This window comes from Oncorhynchus keta, chromosome 25 (genome assembly GCF_023373465.1).
Source record: "Oncorhynchus keta strain PuntledgeMale-10-30-2019 chromosome 25, Oket_V2, whole genome shotgun sequence".
Lineage (NCBI taxonomy): Eukaryota > Metazoa > Chordata > Actinopteri > Salmoniformes > Salmonidae > Oncorhynchus > Oncorhynchus keta.
The window spans coordinates 49,853,382-49,874,837 of record NC_068445.1 but is presented as its reverse complement, the minus strand read 5'-3'; the positions used below and the strand labels follow the sequence as shown (position 1 = coordinate 49,874,837).

The 21,456-nt window shown below is 41.6% G+C and overlaps 1 protein-coding gene across 2 annotated transcripts in view; it reads left to right on the top strand.

Moving 5' to 3' along the window:
* The window catches only part of adamts3 (ADAM metallopeptidase with thrombospondin type 1 motif, 3), a 224,615-nt gene that overhangs the window by 2,268 nt on the left and 200,891 nt on the right, over positions 1-21,456 (top strand). The window lies entirely within an intron of this gene.

Below are 21,456 nucleotides of genomic sequence, written 5' to 3'. Positions count from 1 at the left end.
GTGCTTTGGTTATAATGTTGATGATCTATAGTTTTGAAAAGTCTTTTATGGTTCAGTTCAGGAAAGGTTTAATGTTTGTTCTATAGTGTTACAACAGTTACAGTTCTATAGTGTTACAGTTCAGTGTTACAGTTCTATAGTGTTACAGTGTTTTAGGTTATAATGTGAGTTCTATAGTGTTACAGTTCTATAGTGTTACAGTTCTATGGTTACAGATCATAGTGTTACAGTGATTTAGGTTGTAATGTCAGTTCTATAGTGTTACAGATCTATAGTGTTACAGATCTATAGTGTTACAGTTATATAGTGTTACAGATCAATAGTGTTACAGTTCTATAGTGTTACAGTGATTTAAATAATATTAGTTCTATAGTGTTACCTAGGATTGATGATGAATTGAAAAGTTTTATGGTTCCAGGAAATTATGCCAAAGCGTTAATCAAGTCAATTGGTTGACATAAAGTTTAGGCACATTTTTTGTGACATTTTTTCAACACAAAAAAATGGAAACCATACCAAGATAAATGACATAAAACACAATGGAAAAATACTTAGTACCTTAAATGATATCATGGCAGAAAACCCAATTAATCTCCGTTCCCTGTTCGGGCGGCGCTCGGCGTCCCGGGTTTACTAGCCGCCACCGATCCCTTTTTCCCTTTCTGGTTGTTTTGTCTGTGTTCCTTTTCACACCTGGATTCATTTGCGTTTATTTCTGTGTGTATATAGGGCACCTGTTGCCTGCCTTAGTTCGTGCAGGATTAAGCTTGTGTGTATTTGCGCTCGATTATCTTTGATGTTTATTGTTTTCACTATTACGCACGTGTAGTTAAATTTGGGAACTGAGTCTGGTCCTCCGTGCGTTTTGCACGAGTTTCTGTATCGTTTTCACTATTAAGGCACTTGTTTGTAAGTGTCGGAACTGTGGTTGTTCCTCCGTATGTTGGCACGAGTTTCTGATTCTTCAAGATGGTAGTTTTTTTGGGATTTTCGTCTGTGCCATTTTTTGTATCGGTGGACTATATATATATTAAAACATGCTTCTCAAAAATCACTGCTCTCCTGCTGTTTTAGATGATAGTTGAGCTGTATTGTTTGGTTGGAGCTGCCTGACTGTTAGGTGATAGCACCTCCGAGAGCACCTTGTGGACAATGACTATTTCACTGGTAAAGTGGAAAAACTCAGACACGAAATGACAACATTGAACTGTGAACCATGATGTTTTTAATAAGAGATCTAATAATGAAAGAGAAGGATTGCGTTTTGAATTTGGTCAATTTAGTGTGAGAGGTGGAAAACGTGTTATTTATCAATATAGATATGCTACCAGGTATAGACAACCTTGAAGGGAAACTATTGAGAATGGTAGCAAACTGTATTGCCACCCCTTTTGCTATATCTTTTTAACTAAAGCCTAAAGCTGTGAGAGTGTGTAAGTGATCCTTTGCTGGCTGTATTGTTAGCCACCCATCAGTTTGCTGCCTGTTCTTAGTAAACTGATAGTTGGAACAAATAATTTACAATGCTATTTTTAGAACAAGCTAGTTGACTTTCAGGATGTTATATAGAAGACTACTTGTACTGAAAGATGACTGTATTGGTTAAAATAATTATAAATGATAGTTGGAGCTGTATTTTTAGATGATAGTTGGAGCTGTATTGATAGATGATAGTTGGAGCTGTATTGATAGATGATAGTTGAGCTGTATTGTTAGATGATAGTTGGAGCTGTATTGTTAGATGATAGTTGGAGCTGTATTATTTAGATGATAGTTGGAGCTGTATTGTTAGATGATAGTTGGAGCTGTATTGTGATAGTTGGAGCTGTATTGTTAGATAGTTGGAGCTGTATTGTTAGATGATAGTTGGAGCTGTATTGTTAGTTGGAGCTGATTTTAGTTAGGAGCTGTATTGTTGAGAAAGCTGTTTTTTTAGATGATAGTTGGAGCTGTAGTTGTTAGTTAGATGATAGTTGGAGCTGTATTGTTAGATAGTTAGGAGTATTGTTAGATAGTTGTTTTTTGATAGATGATAGTTGGAGCTGTATTGTTAGATGATAGTTGGAGCTGTATTGTTAGATGATAGTTGGAGCTGTATTGTTAGATGATAGATGATAGTTGGAGCTGTATTGTTAGATGATAGTTGCTGTAGTTAGATGATAGTTGCTGTATTTTATTGTTGGAGCTGTATTGATAGTTGGAGCTGTATTGTTAGATGATAGTTGGAGCTGTATTGTTAGATGATAGTTGGAGCTGTATTGTTAGTTAGAGCTGTATTGTTAGATGATAGTTGGAGCTGTATTTTTAGATGATAGTTGGAGCTGTATTGTTAGTGATAGTTGGAGCTGTATTGTTAGATGATAGTTGGAGCTGTTAGTTGGAGCTGTATTGTTAGATGATAGTTGGAGCTGTATTGTTAGGTGATAGTTGGAGCTGTATTGTTAGATGATAGTTGAGCTGTATTGTTAGATGATAGTTGGAGCTGTATTGTTAGATGATAGTTGGAGCTGTATTGTTAGATGATAGTTGGAGCTGTATTGTATTGTTGGAGCTGTATGATAGTTGGAGCTGTATTGTTAGATGATATGGAGCTGTATTTTAGATGATAGTTGGAGCTGTATTGTTGGAGCTGTATTGATAGAGTAGTTGGAGCTGTATTAGTTAGAGCTGTATTGTTAGATGATAGGAGCTGTATTTTTAGATGATAGTTGGAGCTGTATAGATGATAGTTGGAGCTATATTGTTAGATGATAGTTGGAGCTGTATTTTAGATGATAGTTGGAGCTGTATTGTTAGATGATAGTTGGAGCTGTATTGTTAGATGATAGTTGGAGCTGTATTGTTAGATGATAGTTATTGTTAGATGATAGTTGGAGCTGTATTGTTGATAGTTGAGCTGTATTGTTAGATGATAGTTGGAGCTGTATTGTTAGATGATAGTTGGAGCTGTATTGTTAGATGATAGTTGGAGCTGTATTGTTAGATGATAGTTGGAGCTGTATTGTTAGATGATAGTTGGAGCTGTATTGTTAGATGATAGTTGGAGCTGTATTGTTAGATGATAGTTGGAGCTGTATTTTAGATGATAGTTGAGCTGTATTGTTGATAGTTGGAGCTGTATTGTTAGATGATAGTTGGAGCTGTATTGTTAGATGATAGTTGGAGCTGTATTGTTAGATGATAGTTGGAGCTGTATTGTTGTATTGTATTTTTAGATGATAGTTGGAGCTGTATTGAAAATGATAGTTGGAGCTGTAGTTAGATGATAGTTGGAGCTGTATTGTTAGAGCTGATAGTTAGGAGCTGTTATATTGTTAGAGCTGTATAAAGTTTGGAGCTGTATTGTTAGTGATAGTTGGAGCTGTATTGTTATTGATGATAGTTGGAGCTGTATTGTTAGATGATAGTTGGAGCTGTATTGTTAGATGATAGTTGGAGCTGTATTGTTAGATGATAGTTGGAGCTGTATTGTTAGATGATAGTTGGAGCTGTATTAGATGTTAGATGATAGATGATAGTTGGAGCTGTATTGTTAGATGATAGTTGGAGCTGTATTGTTGATTAGATGATAGTTGCTGTATTGAGCTGATATTGTATTTTTAGATGATAGTTGGAGCTGTATTGTTAGATGATAGTTGGAGCTGTATTGTTAGATGATAGTTGGAGCTGTATATTGTTAGCTAGTTGGAGCTGTATTTTTAGGTGATAGTTGGAGCTGTTATTGTTAGCTGATTTTGATAGTTGGAGCTGTATTGTTAGATGATAGTTGGAGCTGTATTGTTAGATGATAGTTGGAGCTGTATTGTTTGTTAGATGATAGTTGGAGCTGTATTGTTAGATGATAGTTGGAGCTGTATTGTTAGATGATAGTTGTTATTGGTGATAGTTGGAGCTGTATTGTTAGATGATAGTTGGAGCTGATAGTTGGAGCTGTATTTTAGATGATAGTTGGAGCTGTATTGGAGCTGTATTGTTAGATAGTTGGAGCTAGATGATAGTTGGAGCTGTATTGTTAGATTAGTTAGCTGTATTTTTGATAGTTGGAGCTGTATTGTTATTAGTTGGAGTATTGTTAGATGATAGTTGGAGCTGTATTGTTAGATGATAGTTGGAGCTGTATTGTTAGATGATAGTTGGAGCTGTATTGTATAAGTTGGAGCTGTAGTTGGAGCTGTATTTTAGATAGTTCAGTGCAGCCTTTGATGTTATTGATATAACTCACTTGTTATGGCTGTATTGTTTGACAGTTGCCTGTCATCAAATCAATTCACATTTTATAGTTGCTGTATTTTTAGATGATAGTTGGAGCTGTATTGAAAAATGATAGTTGGAGCATGCTTTGTTAGATGACAACTGTAGGTGATAGACTCACAGTGAAATAATTACTTACAGGCCCTTCCCAGCAATGCAGAGAGAAACATAGTAACAGGAGGAATAAAACCACAATGAGGATAACTTGGCTATATACACGGGGTACCCAGTCCATGTAGAGGGGTTACGAGGTAGTTGGGGTAGCTTAGATATGTCCATATAGATAGGGATAAAGTGACTGGGCAACAGGATAGATAATAAACAGTAGCAGCAGTGTAGGTGAGTCAAAAGAGTTTGTGCAAAAAGGGTCAAATTTTCCGCATCCTGAGGGGGAAGAGGATTTGTCATGCCTTCTTCATGACTGTGTTGGTGTGTGTGTGAACCATGTTAATTTCTTAGTGATGTGGACATCGAGGAACTTGAAGCTCTCGACTCACTCCACTAGAGCTCCGTCGATGTTAATGGGGGCGTGCTCGGCCCTCCGTTTCCTCTAGTCCACGATCAGCTCCTTTGTATTGCTGACATTGAGGAGAGGTTGTTGTCCTGGAACCACACAGCCAGGTCTCTGACCTCCTCCCTATAGGCTGTCTCATCCCCATCAGTAATCAGGCTGTTGTGTCCACTGTTGGACCACTGTTGTGTCCTCGGCAAACTTAATGATGGTGTTGGAGTCATACACTCGTGGGTGAACAGGGAGTGCAGGAGAGGACTAAGAGTTTAGTTGACTTTACTTCATATGTTCAGAAAAGCAATGATGGTAATATATTGATTAATATAGTGTTGTTGTTATTCCAGACCAGATGTGTAGCCGTCAGAAACAGTATTGCCATGACATAGACTGACAAGATGAATCCAGATGAAAGCTATGATCCCTTATTGATGTCATTTGTTAAATCCACTTCAATCAGTGTAGATCAGTGGTTCCCAAACTTTTAGAATCCCGTACCCGTCAAACATTCAACCTCCAGCTGCGCACCCCCTGTAGCACTAAGGTCAGCGCACTCTCAAATGTCTTTTGCCATCATTGTAAGCCTGCCACACAAACTATACGATACTGTCGTGTCTTCACTATCATTAAACTGAAGACTCTGTTTTTATCAAAGATTCTCTGTAATTAGTTACTCGATTAAACTGAATAATCATGTAACTGTAATTACCTAGGAAGTTGGGGCACCAAGGAAAGTATTCAGATTGCAAAGTTATAATTTCCTAATATAACCTTTAAGATTTTTTTCATATCTGATCAATAGTCTTAATGATTTATTTATTTGACCATAGTCTCATTCCAAAAGTCGTAAATTGTTGGTTATCTGCACGAATCCAGTCTTCACTATGATCATCCATACATCAATTGTCTTAAATTACTTATTTATTACTAACTAAGTAATTCACAGAAATGCATAAACAAACAGTAAATATGGTTACATGAAATGATAGAATGTGCCCCTAGTGGGCTGAACCGGCATGGCGGCTTGTTAGACAAAGGGGCAATGGGGGTCGACTAAGAAGTCCCTACAGAGTTAATTATTACAATTAAAATGCTAATCCCTTACACATGAATGCTCACTCATTCGGGAACAATTGCAATCAATATATATATTTACGCTCAGTGTGTCGTCTTGATCGCTGGTAAAAGTCTTTGTTGTAGAATTGTCCGTCTCTCTCTTTCTCTCTCTTTCTGTCTTGGTTAGAGGATAGTTCAAAGTGACATTCGTTATAGAATGGGTGTTTCTGCGGTTGTTGTTCTTCGCGTTCAATGATGCCGAATTCCTAGCTGCAGACTAGTAATTAGTATCAAAGACTTGTTCTCATTCTGTCGGTATCGATAGTCTAAGAGTTTAACCACGTCGTATGGTTAAAAGATTCAGCAATGGTCTACACCTTTAGCCGTCTCGAAATTGAGGTAAGCTTGGTCTGGTGATAATTTCTCAAAGTTGGGTTTTATTCAGAATGGCTGAAAAGGGCTGTCCCAGTCCTCTGATTTAGTTCAAATCAAAAGGGAATTGTATTTTCTTCATTAAACAGTCCACAATCATATTACACAAACAGTATCATACTCACTCATTTATCTTATACAACAATTAGATGTAAACCTCATATAATATCTGAGGCTATTATATAAACAGCGTTATGGTAATGTGGCCACACCATCTCATGAGCTTCCCCAAGTTGTAACAAACGGACCAGTTTTAGCTGGATTCTTCACCGATCTTTTAAACTTTTTCTGGAACATGAAATGTGTTCGTACCTCAAGTTCTGTGAGGTGCAAGGATTTCCTTTGTCCTCTGAAAGTTTACCCTATCTCTAATACTGTGTGGCCATGAGGCAGAGTCTTCTGAGGAATTTACGACTTCTGACCACAGCAGTCTGGTTGTAGAAGCAGAGAGCGGGGGATGGTGCTCGCTGTACTCAAAGAGGGCAACGTCATGACAATACATTTATTAAACATTAGAATGTTTAATAAACCCGGCTAATGGGAAGTGAAAAGAGCTCTTATAGGACCAGGGCACAAATAATAATCAATCATTTTCTCTTTCTTTAACCTTATTTATTCATAGAAAATTGTGAATAACTCACCACAGGTCAATGAGAAGGGTGTGCTTGAAAGGATGCTCATAACTCTGCAGTGTTGGGTTGTATTGGAGAGAGTCGGTCTTAAATCATTTTCCACACAGTCTGTCTGTATTTAGTTTTCATGCTAGTGATGGCCGAGAATCCACTCTCACATAGGTACGTGGTTGCAAAGGGCATCTGTGTCTTAACAGTGTGATTTGCCAAGGCAGGATACTCTGAGCGCAGCCCAATCCAGAAATCTGGCAGTGGCTTCTGATTAAATTCAATTTTCACAGAATCGCTTGTTGCAATTTCAATGAGTGGACTGGCAGCAGGGCATGAAAGGGATAATGAATCCAGTTGTTTGTGTCCGTAAGCTTGAGTTCATTTGCACACACAAAAAATCATACAATGATGGAAAGACCTGTGTGTTGTCCTTGTTAATGCAGACAGAGAAGAGCTCCAACTTCTTAGTCATAGCCTTAATTTTGTCCCGCACATTGAATATAGTTGCGGAGAGTCCCTGTAATCCTAGATTCAGATCATTCAGGCGAAAAAACATCACCCAGATAGGCCAGTCGTGTGAGAAACTCGTCAACATTCAAGCTGTCAGACAAGTGAAAATTATGGTCAGTAAAGAACTAGGTCCACTAAGTCTCCCTGTTATGGCTTTTGCGCCGTCAGTACAGATATCAACATGAGCAGCAGTTAAGTTTGGCTACAGCGGGACCGTTAGTGGAATTCCAGCGAGGGACGTTGTTACGAATCCTTTTTGCCCGACAGTCTAGGGGGATGGTAACGAGACCCGTAACATAACTCATGCAAAGTATAATAGTGACAAAGTAACAGTGAGAACGAAAAACCACAGACACCTAAATTACCGTCAAACACTCATGGTTTATTTCTAAAAACACGGTAAAGGGGCGGGAAAAGGGGACCCAAGGAAAGAAACAAATATCCAAAAACACCCCTAAACTAGACTAGTCTACTACTATACAGCTAACTAACTAACCAAAAACACCCCTAAACTAGACTAGCCTACTACTATACAGCTAACTACTAACCAAAAACAAAACTAGACTAGCCTACTACTTAGCTAGACTAGCCTACTTCAATACAGCTAACTAACTAACCAAAAACACCCCTAAACTAGACTAGCCTACTACTATACAGCTAACTAACTAACCAAAAACCCCTAAACTAGACTAGCCTACTTAAATACAGCTAACTAACTAACCAAAAACACCCTAAACTAGACTAGCCTACTTCAATACAGCTAACCAACTAACCAAAAACACCCTAAACTAGCCTACTACTATACAGCTAACTAACTAACCAAAATTACAGCAGGTGGTCCACCCAGTTGTAACTAGTGTTCTTAGACAAAGTATTCCTACGGATAATGTTTGCCCAAAGGTGACTTGACTTGGCACCCCTTTTCCCACCAACAAACAAACAGTCATGAAGCACAACAATACAATACTCACATAATAACGGACAAAGTTAAATGTAGTTGCAAAAACCAAAAAGAGATCTCTGCATACAAATAGAGATGTAGCGATAGACACAGAGAGATCGAGCTCCAGAGAAAACATCTGAATCGTTTTTTTAAACCAAGGGAAAGGATGTGATTGGGTAAGAGAAAAGGAGCAGGTGTCTTCTGATTGGGGAATGATGATTGCCACCTGTGAGGGGAGGAAGGAGAGAAAATAAATACACAGGATACTTGTATCTGTAACAGACTGGATGATTTGATTGGATGTTAATTATTTGACTGGGCTTCCTGTATTTGACATTGTGTTGTTATTTCTCTGAACACCAGATGGTTTCATGTTATTTTTGGCAGTGAAAAGAGGCTACTCAGGTGAGAAAAAAACCTCCCTCAAATGTATAGCCCCGTTGGAAAATTCAAATGGACTGTTTGAAAATGTGAATCACATTTTTATTTGGCGTACCCCTGACGCCCCAGTTTGGGAATACCTGGTGTAGATGAAGGGAAGAGACTGATTGTTTGGGAATACCTGGTGTAGATGAAGGGGAAGAGACTGATTGTTTGGGAATACCTGGTGTAGATGAAGGGGAAGAGACTGATTGTTTGGGAATACCTGGTGTAGGTGAAGGGGAAGAGACTGATTGTTTGGGAATACCACGGTGTAGATGAAGGAAGAGACTGATTGTTTGGGAATATCTGGTGTAGATGAAGGGGAAGAGACTGATTGTTTGGGAATACCTGGTGTAGATGAAGGGGAAGAGACTGATTGTTTGGGAATACCTGGTGTAGATGAAGGGGAAGAGACTGATTGTTTGGGAATACCTGGTGTAGATGAAGGGGAAGAGACTGATTGTTTGGGAATATCTGGTGTAGATGAAGGGAAGAGACTGATTGTTTGGGAATACCTGGTGTAGATGAAGGGGAAGAGACTGATTGTTTGGGAATACCTGGTGTAGATGAAGGAAGAGACTGATTGTTTGGGAATACCTGGTGTAGATGAAGGGAAGAGACTGATTGTTTGGGAATACCTGGTGTAGGTGAAGGGAAGAGACTGATTGTTTGGGAATATCTGGTGTAGATGAAGGGGAAGAGACTGATTGTTTGGGAATACCTGGTGTAGGTGAAGGGAAGAGACTGATTGTTTGGGAATACCACGGTGTAGATGAAGGGAAGAGACTGATTGTTTGGGAATATCTGGTGTAGATGAGGGGGAAGAGACTGATTGTTTGGGAATATCTGGTGTAGATGAACGGGAAGAGACTGATTGTTTGGGAATACCTGGTGTAGATGAAGAGGGAAGAGACTGATTGTTTGGGAATACCTGGTGTAGATTAAGGGGAAGAGACTGATTGTTTGGGAATACCTGGTGTAGATGAAGGGGAAGAGACTGATTGTTTGGGAATACCTGGTGTAGATGAAGGGGAAGAGACTGATTGTTTGGGAATACCTGGTGTAGATGAGGGGAAAGAGACTGATTGTTTGGGAATACCTGGTGTAGATGAAGGGGAAGAGACTGATTGTTTGGGAATATCTGGTGTAGATGAAGGGAAAGAGACTGATTGTTTGGGAATACCTGGTGTAGATGAAGGGGAAGAGACTGATTGTTTGGGAATACCTGGTGTAGATGAAGGGGAAGAGACTGATTGTTTGGGAATATCTGGTGTAGATGAAGGGGAAGAGACTGATTGTTTGGGAATACCTGGTGTAGATGAAGGGAAGAGACTGATTGTTTGGGAATACCTGGTGTAGATGAGGGGAAGAGACTGATTGTTTGGGAATACCTGGTGTAGATGAAGGGAAGAGACTGATTGTTTGGGAATACCTGGTGTAGATGAAGGGGAAGAGACTGATTGTTTGGGAATACCTGGTGTAGATGAGGGGAAGAGACTGATTGTTTAGGAATACCTGGTGTAGATGAGGGGAAGAGACTGATTGTTTGGGAATACCTGGTGTAGATGAGGGGAAGAGACTGATTGTTTGGGAATACCTGGTGTAGATGAAGGGAAGATACTGATTGTTTGGGAATACCTGGTGTAGATGAGGAAGAGACTGATTGTTTGGGAATACCTGTGTAGATGAAGGGGAAGAGACTGATTGTTTGGGAATATCTGGTGTAGATGAAGGAAGAGACTGATTGTTTGGGAATATCTGGTGTAGATGAAGGGAAGAGACTGATTGTTTGGGAATATCTGGTGTAGATGAAGGGAAGAGACTGATTGTTTGGGAATATCTGGTGTAGATGAACGGGAAGAGACTGATTGTTTGGGAATATCTGGTGTAGATGAACGGAAGAGACTGATTGTTTGGGAATACCTGGTGTAGATGAAGGGAAGAGACTGATTGTTTGGGAATACCTGGTGTAGATGAAGGGAAGAGACTGATTGTTTGGGAATACCTGGTGTAGGTGAAGGGAAGAGACTGATTGTTTGGGAATACGGTGTAGATGAAGGGAAGAGACTGATTATTTGGGAATATCTGGTGTAGATGAAGGGGAAGAGACTGATTGTTTGGGAATACCTGTGTAGATGAAGGGGAAGAGACTGATTGTTTGGGAATACCTGGTGTAGATGAAGGGGAAGAGACTGATTGTTTGGGAATACCTGGTGTAGATGAAGGGGAAGAGACTGATTGTTTGGGAATATCTGGTGTAGATGAAGGGAAGAGACTGATTGTTTGGGAATACCTGGTGTAGATGAAGGGAAGAGACTGATTGTTTGGGAATACCTGGTGTAGATGAAGGGGAAGAGACTGATTGTTTGGGAATACCTGGTGTAGATGAAGGGGAAGAGACTGATTGTTTGGGAATACCTGGTGTAGGTGAAGGGGAAGAGACTGATTGTTTGGGAATATCTGGTGTAGATGAAGGGGAAGAGACTGATTGTTTGGGAATACCTGGTGTAGGTGAAGGGAAGAGACTGATTGTTTGGGAATACCACGGTGTAGATGAAGGGAAGAGACTGATTGTTTGGGAATATCTGTGTAGATGAGGGGAAGAGACTGATTGTTTGGGAATATCTGGTGTAGATGAACGGGAAGAGACTGATTGTTTGGGAATACCTGGTGTAGATGAAGGGAAGAGACTGATTGTTTGGGAATACCTGGTGTAGATGAAGGGGAAGAGACTGATTGTTTGGGAATACCTGGTGTAGATGAAGGGGAAGAGACTGATTGTTTGGGAATACCTGGTGTAGATGAAGGGAAGAGACTGATTGTTTGGGAATACCTGGTGTAGATGAGGGGAAGAGACTGATTGTTTGGGAATACCTGGTGTAGATGAAGGGGAAGAGACTGATTGTTTGGGAATATCTGGTGTAGATGAAGGGAAAGAGACTGATTGTTTGGGAATACCTGGTGTAGATGAAGGGGAAGAGACTGATTGTTTGGGAATACCTGGTGTAGATGAAGGGAAGAGACTGATTGTTTGGGAATATCTGGTGTAGATGAAGGGAAGAGACTGATTGTTTGGGAATACCTGGTGTAGATGAAGGGAAGAGACTGATTGTTTGGGAATATCTGGTGTAGATGAAGGGAAGAGACTGATTGTTTGGGAATACCTGGTGTAGATAAGGGGAAGAGACTGATTGTTTGGGAATACCTGGTGTAGATGAGGGGAAGAGACTGATTGTTTGGGAATACCTGGTGTAGATGAGGAAGAGACTGATTGTTTGGGAATACCTGGTGTAGATGAAGGGGAAGATACTGATTGTTTGGGAATACCTGGTGTAGATGAGGGAAGAGACTGATTGTTTGGGAATACCTGGTGTAGATGAAGGGGAAGAGACTGATTGTTTGGGAATATCTGGTGTAGATGAAGGGGAAGAGACTGATTGTTTGGGAATATCTGGTGTAGATGAAGGGGAAGAGACTGATTGTTTGGGAATATCTGGTGTAGATGAAGGGGAAGAGACTGATTGTTTGGGAATATCTGGTGTAGATGAACGGGAAGAGACTGATTGTTTGGGAATATCTGGTGTAGATGAACGGGAAGAGACTGATTGTTTGGGAATACCTGGTGTAGATGAAGGGAAGAGACTGATTGTTTGGGAATACCTGGTGTAGATGAAGGGGAAGAGACTGATTGTTTGGGAATACCTGGTGTAGATGAAGGGAAGAGACTGATTGTTTGGGAATACCTGGTGTAGATGAACGGGAAGAAACTGATTGTTTGGGAATACCACGGTGTAGATGAAGGGAAGAGACTGATTGTTTGGGAATACCTGGTGTAGATGAAGGGGGAGACTGATTGTTTGGGAATATCTGGTGTAGATGAAGGAAGAGACTGATTGTTTGGGAATATCTGGTGTAGATGAAGGGGAAGAGACTGATTGTTTGGGAATACCTGGTGTAGATGAGGGAAGAGACTGATTGTTTGGGAATACCTGGTGTAGATGAACGGAAGAGACTGATTGTTTGGGAATATCTGGTGTAGGTGAAGGGGAAGAGACTGATTGTTTGGGAATACCTGTGTAGATGAAGGGAAGAGACTGATTGTTTGGGAATACCTGGTGTAGATGAGGGGAAAGACTGATTGTTTGGGAATACCACGGTGTAGATGAAGGGGAAGAGACTGATTGTTTGGGAATATCTGGTGTAGATGAAGGGGAAGAGACTGATTGTTTGGGAATACCTGGTGTAGATGAAGGGAAGAGACTGATTGTTTGGGAATACCTGGTGTAGGTGAAGGAAGAGACTGATTGTTTGGGAATATCTGGTGTAGATGAGGGGAAGAGACTGATTGTTTGGGAATATCTGGTGTAGATGAAGGGGAAGAGACTGATTGTTTGGGAATACCTGGTGTAGATGAAGGGAAGAGACTGATTGTTTGGGAATACCTGGTGTAGGTGAAGGGAAGAGACTGATTGTTTGGGAATACCACGGTGTAGATGAAGGGGAAGAGACTGATTATTTGGGAATATCTGGTGTAGATGAAGGGGAAGAGACTGATTGTTTGGGAATATCTGGTGTAGATGAAGGAAAGAGACTGATTGTTTGGGAATACCTGGTGTAGATGAAGGGAAGAGACTGATTGTTTGGGAATACCTGTAGATGAAGGGAAGAGACTGATTGTTTGGGAATATCTGGTGTAGATGAGGGGGAAGAGACTGATTGTTTGGGGGAATATCTGGTGTAGATGAACGGGAAGAGACTGATTGTTTGGGAATACCTGGTGTAGATGAAGGGGAAGAGACTGATTGTTTGGGAATACCTGGTGTAGATGAACGGGAAGAGACTGATTGTTTGGGAATACCTGGTGTAGATTAAGGGAAGAGACTGATTGTTTGGGAATACCTGGTGTAGATGAAGGGGAAGAGACTGATTGTTTGGGAATACCTGGTGTAGATGAAGGGGAAGAGACTGATTGTTTGGGAATACCTGGTGTAGATGAGGAAGAGACTGATTGTTTGGGAATACCTGGTGTAGATGAAGGGGAAGAGACTGATTGTTTGGGAATATCTGGTGTAGATGAAGGGAAAGAGACTGATTGTTTGGGAATACCTGGTGTAGATGAAGGGAAGAGACTGATTGTTTGGGAATACCTGGTGTAGATGAAGGGGAAGAGACTGAATATCTGTTTGAAGGGGAAGAATATCTGGGTGTAGATGAAGGGGAAGAGACTGATTGTTTGGGAATACCTGGTGTAGATGAAGGAAGAGACTGATTGTTTGGGAATACCTGGTGTAGATGAAGGGAAGAGACTGATTGTTTGGGAATACCTGGTGTAGATGAAGGGGAAGAGACTGATTGTTTGGGAATACCTGGTGTAGATGAGGGGGAAGAGACTGATTGTTTGGGAATACCTGGTGTAGATGAGGGGAAGAGACTGATTGTTTGGGAATACCTGGTGTAGATGAGGGGAAGAGACTGATTGTTTGGGAATACCTGGTGTAGATGAAGGGAAGATACTGATTGTTTGGGAATACCTGGTGTAGATGAGGGGAAGAGACTGATTGTTTGGGAATACCTGGTGTAGATGAAGGGGAAGAGACTGATTGTTTGGGAATATCTGGTGTAGATGAAGGGGAAGAGACTGATTGTTTGGGAATATCTGGTGTAGATGAAGGGAAGAGACTGATTGTTTGGGAATATCTGGTGTAGATGAAGGGGAAGAGACTGATTGTTTGGGAATATCTGGTGTAGATGAACGGGAAGAGACTGATTGTTTGGGAATATCTGGTGTAGATGAACGGGAAGAGACTGATTGTTTGGGAATACCTGGTGTAGATGAAGGGGAAGAGACTGATTGTTTGGGAATACCTGGTGTAGATGAAGGGAAGAGACTGATTGTTTGGGAATACCTGGTGTAGGTGAAGGGGAAGAGACTGATTGTTTGGGAATACCACGGTGTAGATGAAGGGGAAGAGACTGATTATTTGGGGAATATCTGGTGTAGATGAAGGGAAGAGACTGATTGTTTGGGAATACCTGGTGTAGATGAAGGGGAAGAGACTGATTGTTTGGGAATACCTGGTGTAGATGAAGGGGAAGAGACTGATTGTTTGGGAATACCTGGTGTAGATGAAGGGAAGAGACTGATTGTTTGGGGGAATATCTGGTGTAGATGAAGGGGAAGAGACTGATTGTTTGGGAATACCTGGTGTAGATGAAGGGAAGAGACTGATTGTTTGGGAATATCTGGTGTAGATGAAGGGAAGAGACTGATTGTTTGGGAATACCTGGTGTAGATGAAGGGAAGAGACTGATTGTTTGGGAATACCTGGTGTAGGTGAAGGGAAGAGACTGATTGTTTGGGAATATCTGGTGTAGATGAAGGGAAGAGACTGATTGTTTGGGAATACCTGGTGTAGGTGAAGGGAAGAGACTGATTGTTTGGGAATACCTGGTGTAGATGAAGGGGAAGAGACTGATTGTTTGGGAATATCTGGTGTAGATGAGGGGAAGAGACTGATTGTTGGGGAATATCTGGTGTAGATGAACAGGGGGAAGAGACTGATTGTTTGGGAATACCTGGTGTAGATGAAGGGAAGAGACTGATTGTTTGGGAATACCTGGTGTAGATGAAGGGAAAGACTGATTGTTTGGGAATACCTGGTGTAGATGAAGGGAAGAGACTGATTGTTTGGGAATACCTGGTGTAGATGAAGGGAAGAGACTGATTGTTTGGGAATACCTGGTGTAGATGAGGGGAAGAGACTGATTGTTTGGGAATACCTGGTGTAGATGAAGGGAAGAGACTGATTGTTTGGGAATATCTGGTGTAGATGAAGGGAAGAGACTGATTGTTTGGGAATACCTGGTGTAGATGAAGGGGAAGAGACTGATTGTTTGGGAATACCTGGTGTAGATGAAGGGGAAGAGACTGATTGTTTGGGAATATCTGGTGTAGATGAAGGGGAAGAGACTGATTGTTTGGGAATACCTGGTGTAGATGAAGGGGAAGAGACTGATTGTTTGGGAATACCTGGTGTAGGTGAAGGGGAAGAGACTGATTGTTTGGGAATATCTGGTGTAGATGAGGGAAGAGACTGATTGTTTGGGAATATCTGGTGTAGATGAAGGGGAAGAGACTGATTGTTTGGGAATACCTGGTGTAGATGAAGGGAAGAGACTGATTGTTTGGGAATACCTGGTGTAGGTGAAGGAAGAGACTGATTGTTTGGGAATACCACGGTGTAGATGAAGGGAAGAGACTGATTATTTGGGAATATCTGGTGTAGATGAAGGGGAAGAGACTGATTGTTTGGGAATATCTGGTGTAGATGAAGGAAAGAGACTGATTGTTTGGGAATACCTGGTGTAGATGAAGGGGAAGAGACTGATTGTTTGGGAATACCTGGTGTAGATGAAGGGAAGAGACTGATTGTTTGGGAATATCTGGTGTAGATGAGGGGAAGAGACTGATTGTTTGGGAATATCTGGTGTAGATGAACGGGAAGAGACTGATTGTTTGGGAATACCTGGTGTAGATGAAGGAAGAGACTGATTGTTTGGGAATACCTGGTGTAGATTAAGGGAAGAGACTGATTGTTTGGGAATACCTGGTGTAGATGAAGGGGAAGAGACTGATTGTTTGGGAATACCTGGTGTAGATGAAGGGAAGAGACTGATTGTTTAGGAATACCTGGTGTAGATGAGGGGGAAGAGACTGATTGTTTGGGAATACCTGGTGTAGATGAAGGAAGAGACTGATTGTTTGGGAATATCTGGTGTAGATGAAGGAAAGAGACTGATTGTTTGGGAATACCTGGTGTAGATGAAGGGAAGAGACTGATTGTTTGGGAATACCTGGTGTAGATGAAGGGGAAGAGACTGATTGTTTGGGAATATCTGGTGTAGATGAAGGGAAAGACTGATTGTTTGGGAATACCTGGTGTAGATGAAGGGAAGAGACTGATTGTTTGGGAATACCTGGTGTAGATGAGGGGGAAGAGACTGATTGTTTGGGAATACCTGGTGTAGATGAAGGGAAGAGACTGATTGTTTGGGAATACCTGGTGTAGATGAAGGGAAGAGACTGATTGTTTGGGAATACCTGGTGTAGATGAGGGGGAAAGACTGATTGTTTGGGAATACCTGGTGTAGATGAGGGAAGAGACTGATTGTTTGGGAATACCTGGTGTAGATGAGGGGAAGAGACTGATTGTTTGGGAATACCTGGTGTAGATGAAGGGAAGATACTGATTGTTTGGGAATACCTGGTGTAGATGAGGGGGAAGAGACTGATTGTTTGGGAATACCTGGTGTAGATGAAGGGGAAGAGACTGATTGTTTGGGAATATCTGGTGTAGATGAAGGGAAGAGACTGATTGTTTGGGAATATCTGGTGTAGATGAAGGGGAAGAGACTGATTGTTTGGGAATATCTGGTGTAGATGAAGGGAAGAGACTGATTGTTTGGGAATATCTGGTGTAGATGAACGGGAAGAGACTGATTGTTTGGGAATATCTGGTGTAGATGAACGGGAAGAGACTGATTGTTTAGGAATACCTGGTGTAGATGAAGGGAAGAGACTGATTGTTTGGGAATACCTGGTGTAGATGAAGGGAAGAGACTGATTGTTTGGGAATACCTGGTGTAGGTGAAGGGGAAAAGAGACTGATTGTTTGGGAATACCACGGTGTAGATGAAGGGAAAGACTGATTATTTGGGAATATCTGGTGTAGATGAAGGGAAGAGACTGATTGTTTGGGAATACCTGGTGTAGATGAAGGGAAGAGACTGATTGTTTGGGAATACCTGGTGTAGATGAAGGGAAGAGACTGATTGTTTGGGAATACCTGGTGTAGATGAAGGGGAAGAGACTGATTGTTTGGGAATATCTGGTGTAGATGAAGGGAAGAGACTGATTGTTTGGGAATACCTGGTGTAGATGAAGGGAAGAGACTGATTGTTTGGGAATACCTGGTGTAGATGAAGGGAAGAGACTGATTGTTTGGGAATACCTGGTGTAGATGAAGGGGAAGAGACTGATTGTTTGGGAATACCTGGTGTAGGTGAAGGGAAGAGACTGATTGTTTGGGAATATCTGGTGTAGATGAAGGGAAGAGACTGATTGTTTGGGAATACCTGGTGTAGGTGAAGGGGAAGAGACTGATTGTTTGGGAATACCACGGTGTAGATGAAGGGGAAGAGACTGATTGTTTGGGAATATCTGGTGTAGATGAGGGGGAAGAGACTGATTGTTTGGGAATATCTGGTGTAGATGAACGGGAAAGACTGATTGTTTGGGAATACCTGGTGTAGATGAAGGGGAAGAGACTGATTGTTTGGGAATACCTGGTGTAGATGAAGGGGAAGAGACTGATTGTTTGGGAATACCTGGTGTAGATGAAGGGGAAGAGACTGATTGTTTGGGAATACCTGGTGTAGATGAAGGGAAGAGACTGATTGTTTGGGAATACCTGGTGTAGATGAGGGGAAGAGACTGATTGTTTGGGAATACCTGGTGTAGATGAAGGGGAAGAGACTGATTGTTTGGGAATATCTGGTGTAGATGAAGGGAAAGAGACTGATTGTTTGGGAATACCTGGTGTAGATGAAGGGAAGAGACTGATTGTTTGGGAATACCTGGTGTAGATGAAGGAAGAGACTGATTGTTTGGGAATATCTGGTGTAGATGAAGGGAAGAGACTGATTGTTTGGGAATACCTGGTGTAGATGAAGGGGAAGAGACTGATTGTTTGGGAATATCTGGTGTAGATGAAGGGAAGAGACTGATTGTTTGGGAATACCTGGTGTAGATGAGGGGAAGAGACTGATTGTTTGGGAATACCTGGTGTAGATGAGGGGAAGAGACTGATTGTTTGGGAATACCTGGTGTAGATGAGGGAAGAGACTGATTGTTTGGGAATACCTGGTGTAGATGAAGGGAAGATACTGATTGTTTGGGAATACCTGGTGTAGATGAGGGGAAGAGACTGATTGTTTGGGAATACCTGGTGTAGATGAAGGGGAAGAGACTGATTGTTTGGGAATATCTGGTGTAGATGAAGGGGAAGAGACTGATTGTTTGGGAATATCTGGTGTAGATGAAGGGAAGAGACTGATTGTTTGGGAATATCTGGTGTAGATGAAGGGAAGAGACTGATTGTTTGGGAATATCTGGTGTAGATGAACGGGAAGAGACTGATTGTTTGGGAATATCTGGTGTAGATGAACGGGAAGAGACTGATTGTTTGGGAATACCTGGTGTAGATGAAGGGGAAGAGACTGATTGTTTGGGAATACCTGGTGTAGATGAAGGGAAGAGACTGATTGTTTGGGAATACCTGGTGTAGATGAAGGGAAGAGACTGATTGTTTGGGAATACCTGGTGTAGATGAACGGGGAAGAAACTGATTGTTTGGGAATACCACGGTGTAGATGAAGGGAAGAGACTGATTGTTTGGGAATACCTGGTGTAGATGAAGGGGAGACTGATTGTTTGGGAATATCTGGTGTAGATGAAGGGAAGAGACTGATTGTTTGGGAATATCTGGTGTAGATGAAGGGGAAGAGACTGATTGTTTGGGAATACCACGGTGTAGATGAGGGGAAGAGACTGATTGTTTGGGAATACCTGGTGTAGATGAACGGGAAGAGACTGATTGTTTGGGAATATCTGGTGTAGGTGAAGGAAGAGACTGATTGTTTGGGAATACCTGGTGTAGATGAAGGGGAAGAGACTGATTGTTTGGGAATACCTGGTGTAGATGAGGGGGAAGAGACTGATTGTTTGGGAATACCACGGGGTGTAGATGAAGGGGAAGAGACTGATTGTTTGGGAATATCTGGTGTAGATGAAGGGGAAGAGACTGATTGTTTGGGAATACCTGGTGTAGATGAAGGGGAAGAGACTGATTGTTTGGGAATACCTGGTGTAGGTGAAGGAAGAGACTGATTGTTTGGGAATATCTGGTGTAGATGAGGGGAAGAGACTGATTGTTTGGGAATATCTGGTGTAGATGAAGGGGAAGAGACTGATTGTTTGGGAATACCTGGTGTAGATGAAGGGGAAGAGACTGATTGTTTGGGAATACCTGGTGTAGGTGAAGGGGAAGAGACTGATTGTTTGGGGAATACCACGGTGTAGATGAAGGGAAGAGACTGATTATTTGGGAATATCTGGTGTAGATGAAGGGGAAGAGACTGATTGTTTGGGAATACCTGGTGTAGATGAAGGGAAGAGACTGATTGTTTGGGAATACCTGGTGTAGATGAAGGGAAGAGACTGATTGTTTGGGAATACCTGGTGTAGATGAAGGGGAAAGACTGATTGTTTGGGAATATCTGGTGTAGATGAAGGGGAAGAGACTGATTGTTTGGGAATACCTGGTGTAGATGAAGGGAAGAGACTGATTGTTTGGGAATACCTGGTGTAGATGAAGGGGAAGAGACTGATTGTTTGGGAATACCTGGTGTAGATGAAGGGGAAGAGACTGATTGTTTGGGAATACCTGGTGTAGGTGAAGGAAGAGACTGATTGTTTGGGAATATCTGGTGTAGATGAAGGGAAGAGACTGATTGTTTGGGAATACCTGGTGTAGGTGAAGGGGAAGAGACTGATTGTTTGGGAATACCACGGTGTAGATGAAGGGAAGAGACTGATTGTTTGGGAATATCTGGTGTAGATGAGGGGAAGAGACTGATTGTTTGGGAATATCTGGTGTAGATGAACGGGAAGAGACTGATTGTTTGGGAATACCTGGTGTAGATGAAGGGGAAGAGACTGATTGTTTGGGAATACCTGGTGTAGATGAAGGGAAGAGACTGATTGTTTGGGAATACCTGGTGTAGATGAAGGGAAGAGACTGATTGTTTGGGAATACCTGGTGTAGATGAAGGGAAGAGACTGATTGTTTGGGAATACCTGGTGTAGATGAGGGGAAGAGACTGATTGTTTGGGAATACCTGGTGTAGATGAAGGGGAAGAGACTGATTGTTTGGGAATATCTGGTGTAGATGAAGGGAAAGAGACTGATTGTTTGGGAATACCTGGTGTAGATGAAGGGAAGAGACTGATTGTTTGGGAATACCTGGTGTAGATGAGGGGAAGAGACTGATTGTTTGGGAATACCTGGTGTAGATGAAGGGGAAGAGACTGATTGTTTGGGAATACCTGGTGTAGATGAAGGGAAGAGACTGATTGTTTGGGAATACCTGGTGTAGATGAGGGGAAGAGACTGATTGTTTGGGAATACCTGGTGTAGATGAGGGGGAAGAGACTGATTGTTTGGGAATACCTGGTGTAGATGAGGGGGAAGAGACTGATTGTTTGGGAATACCTGGTGTAGATGAAGGGAAAGATACTGATTGTTTGGGAATACCTGGTGTAGATGAGGGGAAAGACTGATTGTTTGGGAATACCTGGTGTAGATGAAGGGAAGAGACTGATTGTTTGGGAATACCACGGTGTAGATGAAGGGGAAAGAGACTGATTGTTTGGGAATATCTGGTGTAGATGAAGGGGAAGTAATGAAGGGAAGAGACTGATTGTTTAGGAATACCTGGTGTAGATGAAGGGGAAGAGACTGGTGTTTAGGAATACCTGGTGTAGGTGAAGGGAAAGACTGGTGTTTAGGAATATCTGGTGTAGATGAGGGGAAGAGACTGATTGTTTGGGAATATCTGGTGTAGATGAAGGAAAGACTGATTGTTTGGGA